Source organism: Rhinopithecus roxellana, chromosome 3 (genome assembly GCF_007565055.1).
Source record: "Rhinopithecus roxellana isolate Shanxi Qingling chromosome 3, ASM756505v1, whole genome shotgun sequence".
Classification (NCBI taxonomy): Eukaryota; Metazoa; Chordata; class Mammalia; order Primates; family Cercopithecidae; genus Rhinopithecus; species Rhinopithecus roxellana.
This window is the reverse complement of record NC_044551.1, coordinates 35145585-35167573: the sequence shown is the minus strand read 5'-3', so window position 1 is coordinate 35167573 and position 21989 is coordinate 35145585. Positions and strand designations below refer to the sequence as shown.

Here is a 21989-nt window from a genome sequence, read left to right as displayed (position 1 = left end):
GCGGTGCCTCAAGCCTGTAATCTCAGCACTTTGGGAGGCCGAGGCAGGCAAATCACCTGAGGTTGGGAGTTCTAGACCAGCCTGGCCAACATAGTGAAACCCCATCTCTACTAAAAATACAAAAATTAGCTGGCCGTAGTGGCACAGGCCTGTGGTCCCAGCTACTCGGGAGGCTGAGGCGGATGAATCGGTTGAAACCGGAAGGCGGAGGTTGCAGTAAGCTGAGATCACACCACTGCCCACCAGCCTGGGCAACGGAGTGAGACTCTTGTGTCAAGACGAAAAAACCAAAAACAAAGCGGGACACTTTCAGGAGGGAAAGAGGATCCTATTAATAGATCCATTAGAGCAACTGACATAACTTGAATGGAGCTGGTAAAGCAGGATCTGTGTTCACCCTAACTATAACACTTTTAAAGATCATTGTTAAGGTTAACATTCATTCAGTAAGTGTTATCGAGCCCCAATTATGTGTCAGATACTGGAGATACAGGATACGAGAGTCGCAGACGTTGCCTCAAAAGAGATGATAATTGAATAGGGAAATTAAGAACCAATACAGTTCCCAAGGCTAGAAGGAAAAACTAATAATGGATAAGATGATAAGATGATTTTTTTTTTTTTTTTTTTTTTTTTTTTTTTGAGACAGAGCCTCACTCCGTTGCCCAGGCTGGAGTGCAGTGGCGCGATTATGGCTCACTGGAACTTTGAATCCCCGAGCTCAAGTGATCCTCCCACCTCCCTCCTGAGTAACTAGGGCCACAAGTATGCACCACCACGTCAGGCTAATTTTCTTCTTTTTTGTAGATACCAGGTCTCTCTGTGTTTCCCAGGCTCTTCTCAAATTCCTGGGCTCAAGCGATCCTCCTGCCTTAGCCTTCCAAAGTGCTGAGATTACAAGTGTGAACCACTGTGCCTGACCTAAGGTTAATAGTTTTTAACTATCTAATTTTGTATGTTTGATTTTATACTTTTGTTTTTGTTCAATAAAGTAATACAACCTGCAGTCCTTTAGAGTAGGTGGTATTAGAGCCCAGATACCTTTCCCTGGAGAGGGCATCCACCCTCCAGCGGTGTCAGCTGTTCGTAGCTCACAGCTGCCCCCAGCCTCTGGACAACTGCTTTCACCTCATGTAATTACCTTTCATCACCCTTGGAAGTGCAAAAGGCTGAACCTCTTGGTTCAAGCCCTCTCCCTGTAGATAAGGCCAAGAGTAGACTTTATGTGATATAGTCTCCTGTGGCTACTGAGTGCTGGAAATGTGGGTAGAAACTGAATTTTTAATTGAATTTTAATCCGTTTAAATTTGAATAGCCACATGTGGCTGATAATGACTATTGGAAAGCACACTTCTATGGTAAAATATACAGAGCCAGGCTTCTGTGGTGGCTTTCACTGATCCCCGGGACCACAGAGTGCCAATATCCCTAATCGAGGCTGGCACTCAACTGTGGTTTGACTGTGCATGTGTTATGATCCCCAGGCATTAGTGTTCTGTAGCCTATTTTAGAGTATTATTAAGGATATTTGAGGATGCTTTTTAAAGTTATGATATTAAACTTATGGAAGAATTCCTCCAACAGTGCTGTCCTGGAGTATCTGAGTAAGATATTGGGGTTTGGCCTGTCCAAGAAGCTGTCATTTCTGTTGTTGGACCAAAGGCATTCTGAATGGTGACTCAGCATTGTGAAAAAGTGGGGCTTTCTTTGGGGACCTCATTCATTTTGGAACCACTTTCACTTTGGGTCTGGGTCCAGTGGTGCAATAGTAATTTGGGAGTAGAGAATCAAATTTGGAGGTTGGGCATGGTGGCTCATGCCTGTAATCCCAGCACTTTGGGAGGCCAAGTTGCGTGGATCACCTGAGGTCAGGAGTTCGAGACCAGATTGACCAACATGGTGAAACCCCATATCTACTAAAAATACAAAAATTAGCTGGACTTGGTGGCGGGTGCCTGTAGTCCTAGCTACTCGGGAGGCTGAGGCAGGAGAATTGCTTGAACCCAGGAGGCAGAGGTTGCAGTGAGCAGAGATTGCACCACTGCACTCCAACCTGGGCCACAGAGTAAGACTTCATCTCAAAACGAAACAAAACAAAACAAAACAAAATCAGATTTGGTTAGTGCAAGGGGGAATAGTACAGTGCAAAGTAGTGGAGGAAAAATACTTTCTAAAAAAGTCTATCAACTAGTGTGAAACCAAAGAAGCTGTCTCACACATCCATTTTAAAGTTTGAGAAGACAAATATGAAAATAGATTTTCTACATTAGAGAAAAAAAATCTTGTTTTCTGTCATACTTAATAAGTTAGAAAACACTTAGGGAATGAAGGCACTGAAATTAGTTTGTGCTATTCAGTATACTGCTACACAGAGCTACTGAGTTTATCACCTATTTACCAGGGAGTGTGAAGGAAGTTACTTATTCTCTAAATCCGTTTTCTTGCCTATAAATGGGAACAGTTGTATCTACCCAGTCTCTCGTGTGGTTTTATGAGGCTCACCCAGGGTAACAAAATGTTTTGGACCTATAAACTGTAAGGGAAACAAAAACTACTCTAGTAGTTTGCTGAGACTCCTTTATTTGTGCTTTTATGGTTTTGTTTTGCAGTTTGTTGACCTTGACTTTTTAAATTCACCTAGATCAGTGATTGTAATTTCAAAAGGCTCAAGGTCCCAACAGCTAACTTAAGTGAATTGGCCAAGTCGGGACTGTGGGGAACTTGGCAGGCTCACCTGTCTAGAAGGGGCAGCCTTACCCAGTGCTGTGCTTTTGATGTGTGCTAATGTGAGCCCAGAGTTGAGCCCAGAGTTGCAAGAGATTTTCTTTTTAACATGGTAGAATTATTTTAGTATAATTGGTGGTACAAACAAAGCTCATTTATAGTCTGTATCCAGCCTGCAGGCCACCAATTTGCAGTTTTTGCTTCCTTCCAAAAAGGATTTAAAATGAATTATATTGAAATATGCAAAAGTAGAAGAGAAAAGCAGAGGAGGGAGTAAAAGGAATAGAATAAGCTGTTTTCTGTTGATCAATAGTAATTTATTAAGCCCTATCAGTCTGTATGCTTGGGGGGATGCTAAAAAAAATAGGAAACATCATCTCTGACCTCAAGGGGCATATGAGGTCCCTAGGGAGATAAGCAAATGCATGCAGTCTTAGGGAATAATAATAATAATTTAAAAACAAGATATAATTCAGTGTGAGATGGGTTGGTACAGACCAGTGCTTCTCAAAGTGTAGTCTGCAGACTAGCACCAAGCTGTATTGTTTGTTACTCATCTGTGATGAGATAAGAACCGAAATTGAGATAAGAACTGAAATTGACAATACATGCTTAGGAACATCCAGAGCAATTCAACAGAGTGCTTCTTCATCTGCTTAATTTAATTTAAAAAAATTGGGGCACATGTTTTGGAGTTTTTGTTTTGTGTTTTGTTTTTTTAATTTTCATTTTTCTTGTTATTCACATTTATTGTACTTTACAAAGTATCAGTCAGCAGTAAGTTGAGTTAAAAACAAACAAAACCAAAGGCAGACAGATAAGAAAACACTGGCTCTTCACTATGAATATGTTGAGAAGCATTGTTAGACATCAGCATTTGAGAAATCGAAGAACGTATAATTTGCTCTCAGATGAGATTTTTTGGCTCTAGATTAATTTATTAAATGACCAATTCCTTAAAACGTATTAGAAAAATCGCCTTAAACTGGTTTAAGACAATTCACCAAAGCTGTTCCACTGTGAGAGTCAGGGCATATGCTGAAAAATCTATAGAAAACAGTAAACTGTGTTTAAGGGAAAATTTATCCAATTACACATAAACCACTGAGAGATTGAGATCTGCTGAAAGTTTGAAATTTGAAACATGAGAAATTGACATTCAGCTGAGCAATCCTTATAAGTTCCCAGCTAACTAACTGGCCTTGGAAATTAGACCAAAATGTGTGTGTGTGTGTGTGTGTGTGTGTGTGTGTGTGTGTGTGTGTGTGTAATCTTTAATTAGAATCAGTTGAAAGTTTGGAAAATAGTCATTCAGAAAATTAATTTCTAGTGAATAAATTTAATTCCAGTATTAGAGAATGCTTTATGGACACGTTAAGTTAGATCACAAATTTCTCTCCTGATGACTTTGGCATGGCGAGTGAATGACTCATTGTGGGCTTACCAAGAGCATGTATGCATAAACCATGATATATAGACAGGGAGAAAACAGCTAGGATAGGACATGTGATTCCAGGCTGCTCCATCCAGTGTTTTCTCCTATAGGAACTTTCCCAGCATTTTCTTCCATTCCTTTCTCTTTTATGGCATAATTTATTTTTACCCTAATCTGAGGATTTAACATTCAACAATTGCTAGATTAGGAAATATCCACTTTGTTGAGGAAGCAAATTCTCCAACGCTTCTTATCTCATTCACAGACATTCATGGAGTGACTATTTGATGCCAGTCACTGTGTTAGTAGCTACTGGAAATATACTCACCAAGCAGGAAATCCACTCACTGCAGTCACTTGGTATTCCCCTTTTTACTATTCTATCTTAAAATCTAGTAGGTAGGACAGAGCAAGGCAGCTATCCATGCTTGGGGTTGGGCGAGATGGGCTAAATGGAGCATAGTGGCCCAGAATGAGAGTTGGTCCTCGAACAGGTTGAGAAAGGTTTCCGTGTGAGGGTACAGGCCAGTGCAGGGTGTCACGAATAAAGTAGGGGGTTCATACAAAAATCCTGCTTACAAATGTTTATAACAGTTTTGTTCATAATGGTCCAAAACTAACACAATTCATATGTCCTTCAATGGGGCAATGGTTAAACTGTGGTATATCTAGACTGTGGCATATTATTCAGAAATGAAAAGAAATGGACTACTGCTAAGTTCAAAATCTTAGGTGGATATCCAGGGAATTTGGCTGAGTTTAAAAAAGTCAATCTCAAAGGGATAATATCCTTTAAGTAATGCATTTGTAGAAACTAGAGTAGATTAGTGGTGGGATTAAAGGTGGTGGTAGTTCAGGAGGACGATGTGTATGGATGTAAAAAGGACACCATGGGAGATTCTGGCAGTCATGGGACTGTTCTGTACATTGACTATGGTGGTGGAGACATGAATCTCTACATATGATAAAATTGCATAGAGCTAAAGAGCTATGCACATGAGTCCACATAGGATTTGGGAAATCTGAATAAGATTTGTTAGTTATATTAATGTCAATCTCCTAGTTTGTGATTTTACATTACAATTTTGTAAGATGTTTCTTGGTGGGGAAATTAAGTAAAGGGTATGTGGGATCCCTCTGTATTACTTATTATACCTGTATAAGTGAATCTACTTCTGAATCAAAATAAAACTTTTAATTTTTAAAAAAGAAAAAGCTAACCAAGATCAAGAGGTCACCCTTGTAGGCAGACTGCCCCATCCAGGGTATCAGAATTGAGGAAGCTGTGGAGGGTGTTGCAGGCTGCCCAGCGTATGGTGTTGGAGCCTGAGATGATGAGAAAGAAGTCTCTGTAGGGCGCAGGGGGTGGTAATTCCACACAGGATCCCAGAAGAGATGAGAGGCAGATAGAGGGGTCCACATGAGGCAGCCAGAATGTCAAGGGTGACAAAGTTGTTGCTACAGAGACATGGTTGGGTAAGGAATACCTGGTAAGGTGGTCACGCAGGTGGCCTTTGATGTTGGGAGGTTGAAGAGGTGACTGGCTATGTCTGATGGTGGTGCATGAGAAGATGCCAGAACTTGACCATGGAGAGGACTGTGTCTGCACAAAGGGGCAGCCTGGCATGGGATATAGGAGCCCACACAAGGTGATGAGCATATCTGTGTCATAAGGTAGCTTGGAATGGGGAGTTGGGGCCGAAAAAGGCTGAGAAGAGGTCTATGCCCAGGGCATTAGAGAACAGGTCATGTGAAGGAGGACTTCCACATGAAACAGTGGCACACGTGGGTGCCTGGTGGAAGCCCAGGAAAGCAGTAGCTAGATGTGGGATATTGGAATCTTGGTAGGGTGAGGAGGTCATTTGCATGGGGAGAGGGTTATGGCAGTGATGGGAGATTGTTTACATTTGGGAAATTATCCAAGAAGTAAATACATTAAAGATAATAGGAACCAGATTTTTTTTTAACTATTGGAGATAGGAATAAAAAATATGGAAAAGAAGAAAACTAAAATTAACCCATTAGCATTGCATAAATTTGTTATGTTTTATATATATGTAGAATATATAAAATACATTTCCTGTCTGTCTACTGAGATAGCATGGAAACAGTGACATCCTGGAGAAATAGGAACACTTTTACACTGTTGGTGGGATTGTAAACTAGTTCAACCATTATGGAAAACAGTATGGCAATTCCTCAAGGATCTAGAACTAGATGTACCATATGACCCAGCCATCCCACTACTGGGTATATACCCAAAGGATTATAAATCATGCTGCTATCAAGACACATGCACACATATGTTTATTGCGGCACTATTCACAATAGCAAAGACTTGGAATTAACCCAAATGTCCATCTGTGACAGACTGGATTAAGAAAATGTGGCACATATACACCATGGAATACTATGCAGCCATAAAAAAGGATGAGTTTGCGTCCTTTGTAGGGACATGGATGCAGCTGGAAACCATCATTCTTAGCAAACTATCACAAGAAGAGAAAACCAAACACCGCATGTTCTCACTCATAGGTGGGAACTGAACAATGAGATCACTTGGACTCGGGAAGAGGAACATCACACACCGGGGCCTATCATGGGGAGGGGGAAGGGGGGAGGGATTGCATTGGGAGTTATACCTGATGTAAATGATGAATTGATGGGTGCTGACGAGTTGATGGGTGCAGCACACCAACATGACACAAGTATACATATGTAACAAACCTGCACGTTATGCACATGTACCCTAGAACTTAAAGTAGAACTAAAAAAAAAAAAAAAAAAAAAAAAAAGAAACAGTGACATCCAATAGCACGTAACACATGTAGCACTCAAATGTTGATTTCTATATTCCTGTCTTTGCTGAAAGAACTAAGGGTCCCTGAAGAAATGTCTGATTCTAAGTCTAGAACAAGGAAAATATAAAATAAGTCTGAAGTATCTTGTTTTGCAATAAAGCAGGCAAGTGCTCAAATAATAATGGGGAGACAGCAAAAGGAACCAGAGGCTAGTTCAGAGGAACTTGCACTGAAACAATAATAGCAACAAAATAAATGTATTAGAACCCAGTGAATACAATGAAAAAAGAGTTCATAGTGATATAAATAAGTAAATTATCAAATTTACAGATCAATGTGGAACAGAATGTTTACCTTATTTCACGGTACCCCCCCTCAAACTACTTACTGGTTTTAAAGAGTCACATTACAGTGGAGGAGCCCTGTAGAAACTACCCTAATTAAGTCAGCAAAGTGATCATCATTATAATGGGATGAATCAAAATTATGTGATACCTGGTAAAATGCAGTAAGAAGAGCAGATCATTACTTCTATGCTATTATTGTAAAAGATGCAAACCTGTCAAAGATGCAAACCTGAATCTAATCAAGACAAAACATCAGACAAACCAAAATTGGAAATAGTCTTCAAAAGTGTCAAGACCCTGACAGCCAAGAAAAATATTGAGGAACTGTGTCTGGTTGAAAGAGCCTTAAAGGCCCAGGATAATAGTGTCCTTTTGCTGTAAAAAAGCATTTTCAGACAATTGGCAAAAATAATGGAGTCTCTAAAGATTAAATGGTAGCAACATCATATTCATATGAACATGAAATTTCCTGACTTTAATTGATATGTGCTATATAACAGGATGTCCTTACATAACAGAATGTTCTATAGGAAATACACATTAAAATATAGTGTGGTAATGGGACATTGGGTTCAGTGTTTTAATACTGAATGGTTTTACCCCTAAATGATTCAGTGTTTGTTTGTTTGTTTTTTAAAGTTATTTGTTCCCTAGTGGCAATATTTCTGTTAAGTTTGAGATTGTCTCATTTTTTAATAAATCTAAAAGTTGAACAAAAAATTTAAAAGTCAGAATCGCTTGGGAAGATTTTAATAGCCCCATTCTTAGATATTGATGGTTATAAATATTAACATGAAGCACATTACTGCATCATAATTGCAAACCTATAGCATAATTTTGTATTTTAAACTATTACAGAGAACTTCAGTCATCAGCATAGAAAGTGGTGTCATGAATACCCATGACCCAGATTCAACGATTAGCAACAGGTGGCCAATCTTGTTTCATCGAAACCTTTTTCCCCCTAACAGATTACTTAGAATAAAATCCAGACATCATATCATTAGTATACATTTTCAGCATTCATCTCTATACAGTAACATCTTGTGTGTACTTTTCAGGTGTAACCACAACGCAGATATTGTCACACACGTGTTTCACCATTGTATTCCCAGTTGCCAACAGCCAGCTGCTAATGTGAGGAACAGGGAAAGCTGGGAGGCTGGTTAGTGACATTTTTTTAAATCACAGAAAAAAAGGACACCCTTTGATAGTCTTCTCTCTGGCATTTATTTTACAGTGCTCCTCAAATATATTCTCATTAATCTTAACAATTGTCCTATCATCAACCTTAAAATTTTTGATGGTGATAAATAAAGGAAGTGTTAAACATTCTTTCTTGTGTGAACAGCACCTCAGGATATTCAAATAGTTGTTCAGGGAAAGTTATTCTTGATAGGAAAATACCAGCTAATGATGAATGATAGAATTTGAATATCACCATTTTACATTCCCTGTTGAAATAATAGAACCAGGCAATAATAATAAATGACTTATCCAACTGTGAGGTGAAAACCCTATGGGGAATTTTATAATGGTTGTATTGAACTAATAACATAAAAAAATCAATGATTAATCTAAACAAAAATAGAGGCATCCAGGTTTTATGTATTCCTTAATGTAAAGCAGTAAGACTCACAAACCACCTTCCAAATAAGGCAACAACTTGAACCTGATTCTGAGAAAGCCTCTAGTCTAAAGATCATGCTACAGGAAATATAGGGGAAAAATGAGCCCATTAAATAACACCATGGGGATGCAACCAACCAAAGTCCAGAATGGAGAAATTCTAGAAGACAACAAATAACTTAAAAAAAAATAGAAGGAGGAAGAGAAAATTTGTTCAAATTAAATGAGATCTCAGCAATACATTAGTGTAATGCAAATGTGTGCATTACAAATTGTGCAAAATATGGGCCTTCCACTGGCTCTCAAGGAAAGAGTGGCTATACCTATTTTCTAAGTTAAATATTTAGAGGCTTCATTAATGCAAGAAAATGAATATTCAGCAATTAAGCTTGGGGAAAAATGCAAACTGTACATACAACCACAGTGACAGGACTCAGATTACAATATATTTACATCTGATACATTTAAATGGTGGCTGCCTTTTCAACATGACAAATTTCTAGCTGTTTATTCTGAACAGTGGTTTGCCTCTATTGTCTGTAAGAGTGAGGGTTACCAGCTCCTTGCTGTTACATAGATGGTCCATCCACTAAGCATAATTCATGTCAATCATTAAAATCACGCTTAATGTTTCTGTGGTCTAAATATTTTATGTTATTTACATTTGTTGTTTTCTGCTTCCATGGAGAGTTCTCCAGTGAGCTATAGTTCCATAAAATCAGCACATTTTCATCTTTGCCACACAGATAGTGGCAGGAGACTGATGTGTAAGAGAGAAAAGGATGCTTAAAAGAGTAAAATCTATTGAAAAAAATCAATAGTTTGTTTTCAGTTAGGAACAAAAGAATAAAGTTATAGATTTTTTTTATTCCTTAGACACAATATTGATGGGTTCCATTAAAGCCCATGAGGAATTCGATTTTTAATGGAGTTGTTCTTTCACATATGCTGAACAGATTGATTTAGGAAGTTCTTGTTCACACTATTTGAAGGCAAGTGTGGAAACTGTTTCATATAAATAAGGAATATGCTAAAGCTAGGAGAAATTTTTAAAACCATGTGCAGAATATAGAGTATCACTGTATTTAAATATGATTTAAAGTAAATTTTGTTTAAAACTTTACTTTTTTGTGTGTGTGCTGAATTTAAGCCACAAGGTAGTGAAATGTCACTATGTAATTCAGCACCTTTTTCTATAAATGGCTTTTCATGTTCCAGGAATTTTGTAGTGCTATACCCTAGAAACACTGAGAACAGCATACAATCCACAGATATCACTGGCTTGCTTCTTAATAATGACCACTTTAGGCCTAAAACATGTAATTAAGCTCCAGCACTAAGCATCTCAATGAAGGATATTGCTAAGTAACCAGTTTGCAACCTACTTAATTAGCATAAACAAAAAAAGCACCACTTAGACTTGCAGTCCTGGGGCACCAGTGGGCCTCTTTTCATTTGCAGCACTTCTTGAGCAATTTTGAAAAGAGGAAGAGATAATGAAGATTATTACCCTGTTGCCCTGTTAGACACACTTAGGGTTAGAACTGGAAAGAATAAGAAATTAGAGAATCACATTAGCCCTTTTTCATACGAATTCTGAAATTCATGAATTGTTAAGCAGATTTTATTCCGGATATAGGAAGGATTCTGTGGGGGCTTAATCATTAGAAATTATTCTTGACCTCTTGAGAGAGCTTCCTCTGTTTTTTGAAGCTCATGATGAGACTCAGTGTAAAAGGGGCTCCTGACTTGGCTCAAGGCAACACTTAAAATTTATGTTAAAGCAAATTTTGGCAAAATAGATTACAGTCCATGTTCACTCAATAATTTATAATAATTTTTTTGGCATCTACTAAGTAGAAATTATTTTAGTAGAACGAGAAGAATGTAGGGAAACCAGGTGAGAGGTTACTGCCATCATCTGAGAAAGAGACAGTAGTGGCTTTGACCAGGTAAATTTAGTGATACTAGAAATAAGAGAAGTGAAAGGATCCAAGATAGATGTGGGAGATAAATATAGCAGTATCAACTGTTATAGAGAAAGGATGTTTAGTCTTCTAAGATAAACAACTTGGTAGAATATGGTCCTAATTAGTTCAATAAAAATACACAAGGGAGGTTAGTTATTTAAAGTCATAGCTTTGGAAACAGTTAATCTTTTCATTTTTAGTGTTGTACTTTTTGCTCTCATTTTGGATGTTCTTTAAGGCAGAAATTGATTCATTCATCTATATTTATTGAGTACATACAATGCCTTGTGTTGCAATAAGCCTTTGGGGACCCACCCCCTGCTTCGTGGAAAAAAATGGATATTTAACAAATAGTCACACTAATGAAACTGTAATTATAAACTGAAGTAAATGTTCTGAAAGAATAGAGTATGGTTCTCTGGGAGTATAGAGTAAATAAATTTGCCAGAGGCAGGGATGGAGTGACAGTGTTGAAAAAGGCTTCCATGAGTAAATGTCTCTTGAGCTCAGTTCTAAAATGTAAGAGTTACATAGAATAAAGTGTGTAGAAAAGTGTGTAGTATGTTTGTGTATGTGTGTGTGTGTGACAGAGAGAGAGAGAATGGGAATGGAATGGAGAGGAATGGGATATTCCAAGTAGAGGGAACAGGATCTGCTAAGGTTTGGCTTCTAGAGATTAAAACCAAGGCCATTGGCCACGCTGGGTGGCTCACGCCTGTAATCCCAGCACTTTGGGAGCCTGAGACGGGCAGATCACAAAGTCAAGAGATCGAGACCATCCTGGCCAACATGGTGAAACCTCGTCTCTATTAAAAATACAAAAATTACCCTGGCTCAGTGGCGTGTTCCTGTAATCCCAGCTACTCAGGAGGCTGAGGCAGCAGAATCACTTGAACCCGGGAGGCGGAGCTGAGATCATACCACTGCATGTGAGCTGAGATCATGCCACTGCACTCCAGCCTGGCGACAGAGCGAGACTCCATCTAAAAAAAACACAAACAAAAACCAAGGCCACTGAAGTACAGAGAGAGAGAGAAGCGGAAAATACAAGGGGAACCTCAAAAAACAAGTAGAAGCTATCTCATGCTGGGCGCTGGGCTTCGTAGGATGATGTACAGGTTTAGGACTTTATTCTAAGATGATAGCAATCCACTGAAGTGTGACAAGACGACTCTAGCCACTACGTGGAAGCTGAATTCGGACGCTGTTCAGAGAATAGTTAGGAGGCAATGGAAGTTCCTGAGCAAGAGATAAAGATGGATTAAACAAGGATGGTAGCAACTGAGAAGGAAAGAAGCCATTCTTAAGAGGACTTTGTATGGACAGGATATTTGGGGTGAGGGTGGGTTGGCAAGCTGATGTCAAAGGTGATTCTAGGCTTCTTGGCTTGTGTGACCAAATGGAATAAAGTTGTTGCTCACCAAATTATTTAAACCTGGAAGGAGACTGGGTTTGGAGAAGGGAGACATTCATTCTCTTTGAGACCTGTTGAATTCTGAGGTAACTTTGAGACACTGCATTAAAGATTTAAAGATGCCTTTGAATGTATAGATTTGGAGTAAAGGACAACTTCTGGATGCACACATGTGGGTAAGTAGAAATCCAAGCCATGAATGGTGAGATTATGGAGTCACACAAGAGATTTGAGGACTGAGCATTGAGAAGCTTTGGCATTCATGACTGGATGGAAGAAGGCAAACTTGTTATGGTGAGAAGGCAGGACAGCCCACAAAAATAGGAAGAGAATGAATGGCAGAGTGAGATATTATGGAAGCTGGGAGATAAGAGTGTTCAATTAGGGGAGAGAGGTAACGGCAGCAAAAACTACTGAGAAAAAAGTCAAGTAAGTTGAGGACTGAGAAATATGTGGGATTAGCAACAGTAATTCACAGTTTTGAAGGGAACAAATGCCACTTCAGAGTGCCCTAATAATCCTGCTTGTAGTTGGTGTTGAGAAAATTTCTGGGACCTTTGATTTTCTATGTTCTGACGCCCACAGGTTTCAAGACAAACAAATGATATAAGGCAGAAAGCTTTGGACTTGGTATTAGAAGACTTTACTTCAAGTCTTTGTGCATCTGCCTACCAGTCACATGACCCTAGGCAAATTGTTTTCTCTTTCTCTTTAAGCCCAGTTATGCAACTGCAAAGGAATTGGGATAAAACAATTACTTCACAAAGTTACTGTAAAAAAAAAAGTGTGTGTATTATCTCATTGCCTGCTACATACAAAGAACATAATCAACTATATATATATAAAATGTATATACAATTTTGTCTGCATTTTCTAAATTCTCTAAACAGCATATTATTAATCTTTTAATCCAAGAAAAACCAAAATCACAAACTTTATTTGTAAGTGAGAAAATTATAATGGAAAAGGTCTTTGAAAAATCTGTCTGATCAGTAAAATCATTGCTGGGCCATGTCCCCATACAGGATTTTTAACTATGTGTCCACAGATTTTATGTGTTACAGAATCCAAGGTAAAGAGCTGTTTTGTGTGATGTGGCTATCTCTCCTAGAGTTTCATAACTATAATGAGCGTTGAAACTTTGATTCACTTTCCTGCTTGGGTATTCTTCTATGTCCATGGAAATCAACACTGTCAATTTTGATTTCTTCTTTTTTGGCATTTACTATGTAATTTATAAATAAACATTGAAAACTACCTTTGTTGCCACTGATATTTCCCAAACATAGCAAGGTACCTTTCTAAATTGAACTCTGATTTTTGCAGAAAAGAGAAGTGATAGTTATTCTTTTGATGATCAATATGGAAGAGGTGTGAAACCCACGAGGATCACTGAAAAAATTTAATGAGTCTTCAATTTAATGATGTCAGAATTCAGTGTCTAAAACTCCAAATAATTTGCTTTACCCAATAAAATGTCAGAGGCAGAGGAACACAGAAAGAAAGCCCTGGACTGGGGATTGGTGTCCAGCTCCTGCCCTACCACTAATGAGCTGTGAGACCCTGGATGAGGCTCACACTGCTCTAGTCCAGTTCGCTTTGGGGATAAAAAGAGAAAGAAGCAACGGGAAAGAGAAGAGGTTGAACCACTGTTCCTTTTGTCTGTAATATTCACCAACTTTCTGATTCTGTGACAAAGTCATGAAATCCCTTTAAGGAAGACTCTGTTAGTGTGTTTTAGTGTTTGTTTACAGATTATTAGCTGACACAGAACTGTCAGTTGGGAGTTAGTGATCAGGGAAAATTAAAACTCTTTCGTTTGGAGTCAGTGCCAATAAAAAAATGCATCTAAGATGAAAAATAAAGCATATCTGAAAATGCTGTGTAAGTCTGCGGGGAAAGTAATGGTAATAAAGAGACAACCAAGTATCTTGTTGCTCTTTTTATATTATAGACACTTAAGCAGGGGCTTGAAAACACACATTGCTCTGGAAAGAGTTTAATGATTTATTTTGCTGTAGTTTATTGAATTTAGCTTAATGTTATGATTTGCCAAATTGTTCTTAGGAAACACAGGTTAAAATGTTATTAAAATATAAACACATTTTACGTTAATACAATTTTAGTGGAAATTAGGAAAGCAAACTATTAAAGGATCTATCTCTTCATGTTTTGAAAAAGCAACCAAATAGCACTTTTCTCTTTTGTGTTCAGTTTTTACTTGTACATTTTAGGCAGCAGAATTACAGAATTTCTTTTCTCTCTCTTATCAGTGACTAAAGACAATCTGGAAACATTTTGGTTGTAAAATAGTTGTTTTTAGAAAGGAGGAGCCTGCTTGCATGCAAAAGAATACAGATAAAATACTGAAAAACCCTCTGATCTTTAGCCTAGACCCCCTTTTCCCTCTAAAGCAACTACTGTTGACAGATTGGATTGAATCTTTCCAGACCCCTTCCTATGGATTTTATACTCATAAATAAGTACTTATGGAAAATACACAGAATTATTCAGTGTTTTGTATTTTTATTTGAAATAGATTTTATATTATTTATACTACTCTTTTTTTTTTGAGATGTATTCTTGCTGTGTTGCCAACCTGAAGTGCAGTGGTATGATCTTGGCTCACTGCAACCTCTGCCTCCCGGGTTCAAGCCATTCTCCTGCCTCAGTCTCCCAAGTAGCTGGGACTACAGGTACCCACCACCATGCCCAGCTAATTTTTTGTATTTTTAGTAGAAACGGGGTTTCACCATGTTGGCCAGGATGGTCTCGATTTCTTGACCTCGTGATCCACCCACCTCGCCCTCCCAATGTGCTGGGATTACAGGCGTGAGCCACTGTGCCCAGCCTATACTACTTTTTAAAACTCAAAACTGTCTTGGAGATACAACATTAAGTTTTAGCTTATTCTACTTAACTCCTCTATACTACTCCTCTTTAACCTCTTGGACCATAGTTTATTTAACCTGTTCTCTAAATGGCATCTTTGTTTCAAAATGCTCCTAAGCTTAACTATAATTTAATAAGTTTGTTTTACTTTAAAACTCTAGTCTGAAATATGTTTAAATCCACTAATATAGCACTCATTTTTGATATTAGTTTTTTTTGTTTTTGTTTTTGTTTTTTGAGACAGAGTTGTGCTCTTGTTGCCCAGGGTGGAGTGCAATGGTGTGATCTCTGGCTCACCACAACTTCCACCTCCCGGGTTCAAGCCATTCTCCTGCCTCAGCCTCCGGAGTAGCTGGGATTACAAGCATGTGCCACCACACCAGGCTAATTTTTTATTTTTAGTAGAGATGGGGTTTCTCGGCCAGGCGCGGTGGCTCAAGCCTGTAATCCCCAGCACTTTGGGAGGCCGAGACGGGCGGATCACGAGGTCAGGAGATCGAGACCATCCTGGCTAACACGGTGAAACCCCGTCTCTACTAAAAATACAAAAAACTAGCCGGGCGAGGTGGCGGCGCCTGTAGTCCCAGCTACTAGGGAGGCTGAGGCAGGAGAATGGCGTGAACCCAGGAGGCGGAGCTTGCAGTGAGCTGAGATCTGGCCACTGCACTCCAGCCTGGGTGACAGAGCGAGACTCCGTCTCAAAAAAAAAAAAAAAAGAGATGGGGTTTCTCCATGTCGGTCAGAGTGGTCTCAAACTTCCAACCTCAGGTGATCCACCCGCCTCGGCCTCCCAAAGTGCTGGGATTTCAGGCGTGAGCCAATAAGCCTGGTGATATTAGCATTTTGGATACAGTAATGTCAATATGTGGAATGGAAGTACACAAAGCTTACAGGATGTTGTCCAGAGGCTATTGTGGATCTCTAGATATTTTGCATCCTTTTTTTAAGGAAGTATAATTATAGGTTTAATAAGAGATTCTGAGACTAAATTATGTATGTTGGCAAATGGAATTCCTTTTGGACTGTTTACTTGTTGCTATAATGCATAAGTGTTGTTCAAACTTTTTAAGAACCCCTCATGGCAGAGGAAAGCAATAGTGGTCCCATTAGATGCAAACTTACCCTGAAGCAGTTTACCAGCAAGCAGAAAATTTGTTTGAAGTCTGGTATTTTATCTTAAATATTCATGTGAAGTCTTAGTGTCTTAGTTTAATTTTAAAAAGTTGTTTTAGATTACATAATATCTAGTAAATTTGACAGTCAGGGAAGATGCAGCCTATTTATCCCGTGGCTTTGAGGGCTTACGAGGTGTACTGCTGGATGGCCTTGCAAGTCCAAGAGTTGCAGTTAGAAACTGACACATAATGCTTCCTTATGAGTTATTACCATTGAGAAGTGTGGCAAAATCACTAATACCTACTCTTAGAATATCCTTGTAGTGCATTAATACCTTATTTTTTACATATGTCTTTATCAAGGCTCTATGCTTACAAGTAGTAGAAACCCATACAACTACTTTAATTTTTAACAATGTGTGCATTGGGAATGAGGGCGTTTATTAAATGCAGAGAGATTAGTGTGTCTCACGGAACCAATGTCAGAGTAGAGGGCTTCATGAAGAACCAAAGTTGGGAACAGGAAAGGAACAAAACCCAGGTGAGCTGAGATCTGTGCCTCACTGGGCCTAACTGGATCTTCTCTTGACTTCTCTGAGCATGTGATCCATGAGTCTCCATCTTTTTGCACATCACGAGCCAACATGTGAGACCTCTGCTCAGCTTCTGTATCAATGTGCTATCTGTTCAAATGACCAGGAGAAACAAATTAGCATTTTTCAGTTTCAGTTTTATATTTACAAGGAAGGGACTCTGTATCAGAATAGGTCTCCAAACATGGGTACACTTCAGTTGGAATGAGAATTCAAGACTAAGAATAATTCACAAAAAAGTGACAAAATGTAGTACTGATGTATTTCAGTTCCCTTGTAATTAACGTAATTGCCTTTAAATTGTCTATAGAAGGCTTCCTATCAGTGTATAACTTCCCATCTTCCAAAATACTTATTTCGAGAACCTATAATATGTAACAATGAGTATATTAATACATCAAAATATATCTGGCTTGTGTTCTATTACTCAGATCCCTCAGGTACCAGAAACTAAAGATAAAATCAGTTAAACTCAGTTAAAGAAGGGAAAATAGGGTAATTTAACTGTCCTCTAGCTGAAAGTCCAGGTTCAGGGTGATATTCTCAACACAATTCTATAATAATTATTATTTATACTTGGACAGTTTACTTAAGGGAGAAAATCAATGTTTTCCCTAACTCCAAGAAAATCTAAACTTTCTTGGAATGTTAAGCTGATTATACCAAGATTAATGAAATTATAGTCAGTGAGTAAAATAGTTAAAGCCCTCTTACTAAACTCTTCTATCACTTTTAATAATTTGTCATCTATATAAACAATTACATCATCTGCAAATGATGTCAATTTCATTTTCTTCTTTTCATTTCTTTCATTTCTAGTTCTTATTTTAATGCGTAGGAGTCCGATACAGTTGTTGAGTAATACACTGATAATAGGCACTCATGCTTCATTCCTGATTTTGGAGGAAATACTTCAAGGATTTTACCATTTATAATGATGTTTGCTCTAGTCATTTTTAAAGCATGCCATTTATCAGGCGAAGAAACCTTTTGTTCCTAATTATATAAGAAATTGTGTGGATTTTTTCCTCTATATGAGTGTTGCATTCTTTCATTATTTTGGCATTAGAGAAGATAATTATATGATATATTTTCTCTTTAAATCTCATACTGTTGGCCAGACATTGTGTCTCACGCCTGTAATCCCAGTGATTTGAGAGGCTGAGGTGGGAGAATGGCTGGGGCCCAGGAGTTAGAGACCAGCCTAGGCAGCATAGCGAGACTCCATCTCTACAAAAATAAAAAATTATTTGGGCATGGTGGCATATGGCTGTGGCCCAAGCTATTTGGCAGGCTGATGTGGGAGAATCTCTTGGGCCTAGAGGTTTGAGGTTGTGGTGAGCTATGATTATGTCACTGCACTCCAGCTTGGACGACAAAGCAATACCCTGTCTCTTAAATAAATAAATCTTATATTGTTTTTGTAAAAGACATTTATAAAATTTTCCAGTACAGATTGAGCATCCCCAGTCTGAAAATTTTAAATCTGAAATGATCCATAATCTGCAACTTTGTGAACACCAGCATAATACCACAAGCAGAAAATTCTGGATGTAAGTACTCAATACAAACTTTGTAGCTTGTGTAAAATTATTAAAAATACTGTATAAAATTACTTTCAGCCATGTGTATAATGTGTATATGAAACATAAATGAATTTTGTATTTAGACTTGGGTCCCATCCCCAAGACATATCGTTATATACATGCAAATATTCTGAAATCTGAAAAAATCCAAAATTTGAAACCCCTCTGGTTCCAAGCATTTTGGATAAGTGATACTCAATCTGTACTAAACCACTCTTGCATAATCGATATAAACCCAATTTTATCATAGGACATTACATAATATATTACAATATTGGGCTCAATTTGAGAAGTTCTTTTAGGAATTTAAAAATTTATATTCCTTATTAGATTGGGTCTCTAATTTTCTTTCTTATAATGTTTATCTGGGTTTGGTGTCAGCTTTACTCTGACCTGTACCTCCTTTTCTGTTAATTGGAACAATATGCATAAAATTTGGATCTCTTTCTTTAAATTTTGGTAGCACTCATCTGTGAAATCCGCTGTGACTGTTCTTGGGTTTTGTGTTTTGGGATTTTGTGGGGAGGGGTTTCCTTGAGTCCGTTGTGATCAATCTGTTTTCTAGACATTTCATTTAGATTTTCAAAACTGTTGGCTTAAAGCTATTGGTAATACTTTTCTTTTTTTGCTTCCTTGAAAGTTCTATTTTTTGTTTATGTTGTTTTATACTGTTTTCATTCATAATAGTTCTTATTTGAACCTTCTCTCCTTTCTTGATCTCACCAGAGGTGTGTTTGTTAGTTTTTCAAATAACCAATTTATGACTTTATTGAACTTTATGTAGTATTTTTTTCTATTTTATTAATGTCTATATCGTATTTTTACATCTTTCTATTTTCTCTGTTTTACATCTTTTTTCTAAACTTGTAAGCTGGACACTTAGTTCAATAATTTTGAGACTTATTTTTTAATAAGTATTTTTATACAAACAAATCTGTGAGGTGATGAAGATACTCCCACTACACAGAAAAGGCTGGTTTTGCTCACATTGTATCTAAATATGCTTTTAGCTTTGCATGTATCTGTTCATTCAAAAAGCATTTATTGAGAGCCTATTGTTTTCCCAGTTCTGGGTTTTGCAAGTAGAGAAGGGAGACATAATCTAAAAATTCCAAGACTCTGTATTCTTTTCTTGTTTCAGAATAAAAACTCTGTTATTTTGTTATTTCATTGAGGTATAATAAACATGCAATAAAATGTGTAAGTCTTAAGCACTCGAATTGGGTTTTGAGAATTTATAGACCCAAAACAAGTTTTAGAATATTTCTTTCCCTGTGGAAATGTCCCTTCAGCCCCTTTCCAGTTGTCCCACCTCTCCCTGAACGTGATATGCTTTCTATCATCACAGATCAGTTTTGCTGGTATTTAAATTTTGTACATATAGAATCAGACAGTATCTACTCATTTACGTAGTTTTAACACCATGCTTTGGACCAAAGCATTCAGTTGTCGCATCTATCTTTTTTTTATTGTCTACTATCATTACATTCTATAGATATACGATGATTTATTTATCCTTTCCCCTATTGATAGATATTTGGTTCATTTCCAGTTCTTAGTAATTTCGATGAGGTTGCTACAAACTTCCTTCACAAGTATTTTGATTGACATACATTTTTATTTATTTGTGTAAATATTTAGAAGTTAAATTGCTAGGTTGTAGGGTAGAAATTTGCTTAGATTTTAAACCATGATTGTCAGAATATAATCTGTGGATCTCTCCCCAGAGATCTTAAGAATATTGCTGGGGGTTCTCAAGGTCAAAATTATTTTTGCGATAATACTAACATGGTATTTTAGTTTTTGCTGAGTTGACATACTGCAATGATGTAAAAATAATGTTGGATTAAAAAATGAGGCTGAGTGTGGTGGCTCACACCTGTAATCCCAGCACTTTGGAAGGCTGAGCCAGGAGGATCACTTGAGCTCAGGAGTTCAAGACCAACCTGGGCAACATAACGAGACCCCCATCTCCACAAATAGTTTAAAAATTAGCCAGGTGTAGTGGCATGTTCCTATGGTCCTAGCTACTCAGGAGGCTGAGGTGGGAGGATTGCTTGAGCTCAGAAGGTCAAGGCTGCAGTGTGCTCAAACCACTATACTCTAGCCTGAACCCTGTCTTAAAAAAAAATGAGACTTTACTAATAGTGATGATATTACAGTATTATTTGCTACCACACACCCTCTGCATGCCAGTTTCAATTAAGAATGCGCTTGGGTCGGGTGCGGTGGCTCATGCCTGTAATCCCAGCACTTTGGGAGGCTGAGGCAGGTGGGTCACTGGAGGTCAGGAGTTTGAGACCAGCCTGGCCAACATGGTGAAACCGTGTCTCTACTAAAAATACAAAAATTAGTCAGGTGTGGTAGCGCACACCTGTAATCCCAGCTACTCCAGAGGCTGAAGCAGGAGAATCCCTTGAACCCAGGAGGTGGAGGTTGCAGTAAGCCGAGATCATGCCACTGCACTCCAGCCTGAGAGACAGAGCGAGAGTCTGCCTCAAACAGACAAACAAACAAAAGAATGCCTTTGATGAATCAGTAATATGTTATTAATTTTATTAAATTTAAACTCTTAAGTATTCATCTTTTCAATACTATGTGTGGTGAAATGGGAAGGATTGTTTGAGTTACAAGCAGAACCAGGTGCTTTTTTTCATGGAGTACAACTTTTTATTGACAACCTGTTGTTTAGTCTTACATATTTGTCAGGTATGTTCTTGTGTGTGAACAAAGTAAGCTTGTCACTTACAGAAAAATAATGTGTTTGTTGTCAGTGACAAAATTTGAGCTTTCAAACAAAAATTAGAATTTTAAGCTATATGTATTGGCTACCGAGTGATTAACAGCTTTTTAGCACCCGTGCTCTTTCCTGATGAGATTGCTGGTGATATTAACAAATGCAATATCAAAAGATTGTATAATGAAATGAGCCAGTATTTGGAAGACCCATATAACTCAGGGAACCAGTATTCTCTAAATGATCACTGCCTGGTGTTACAAAATCATATATGGGGTAAAAATGAATTAAAAGTAAAAGGAGGACCAGTGAACTTTAATGTAATTGAATAAATAAAAGTTCATTGATAGGATTTGATTCCACGTTGCAGCCAACTTTTAAGAATCTACTGCTAATTGGGTGTTGGCTTATTATCAAACAAAAATAGCCACAGTTGTCTAAAATGTGCTATTAAAATAGCCCTTTCTTTCCTAACTACCTTTCTCTGTGTGGTCACATCTTCTTCATATACTTCAACACATAAAAACAGGAGAGTGAACACAGAGAAAGATACAGAAATCTAGCTGTCTTCTATTAAACCAGATTTTAAGGAGATTTGTAAAAATGCAAAATGGTTTCACTCATCAATTCTTTCTATTTTATCAAATATTGTAATTTCTCATTAAAATGTTACTTTTGTTGTTTTAAAAATGAATTTATAAGGGAATATTTAAAATTTTTCTGTTTTAATTTCTAATATGGTACAT

The 21989-nt window shown here is 37.8% G+C and overlaps 1 protein-coding gene across 1 annotated transcript in view; it reads left to right on the top strand.

Moving 5' to 3' along the window:
- SGCD (sarcoglycan delta) overlaps positions 1 to 21989 on the top strand; it is a 1039631-nt gene that overhangs the window by 523280 nt on the left and 494362 nt on the right. The gene's annotated exons all lie outside the window — the stretch shown is intronic.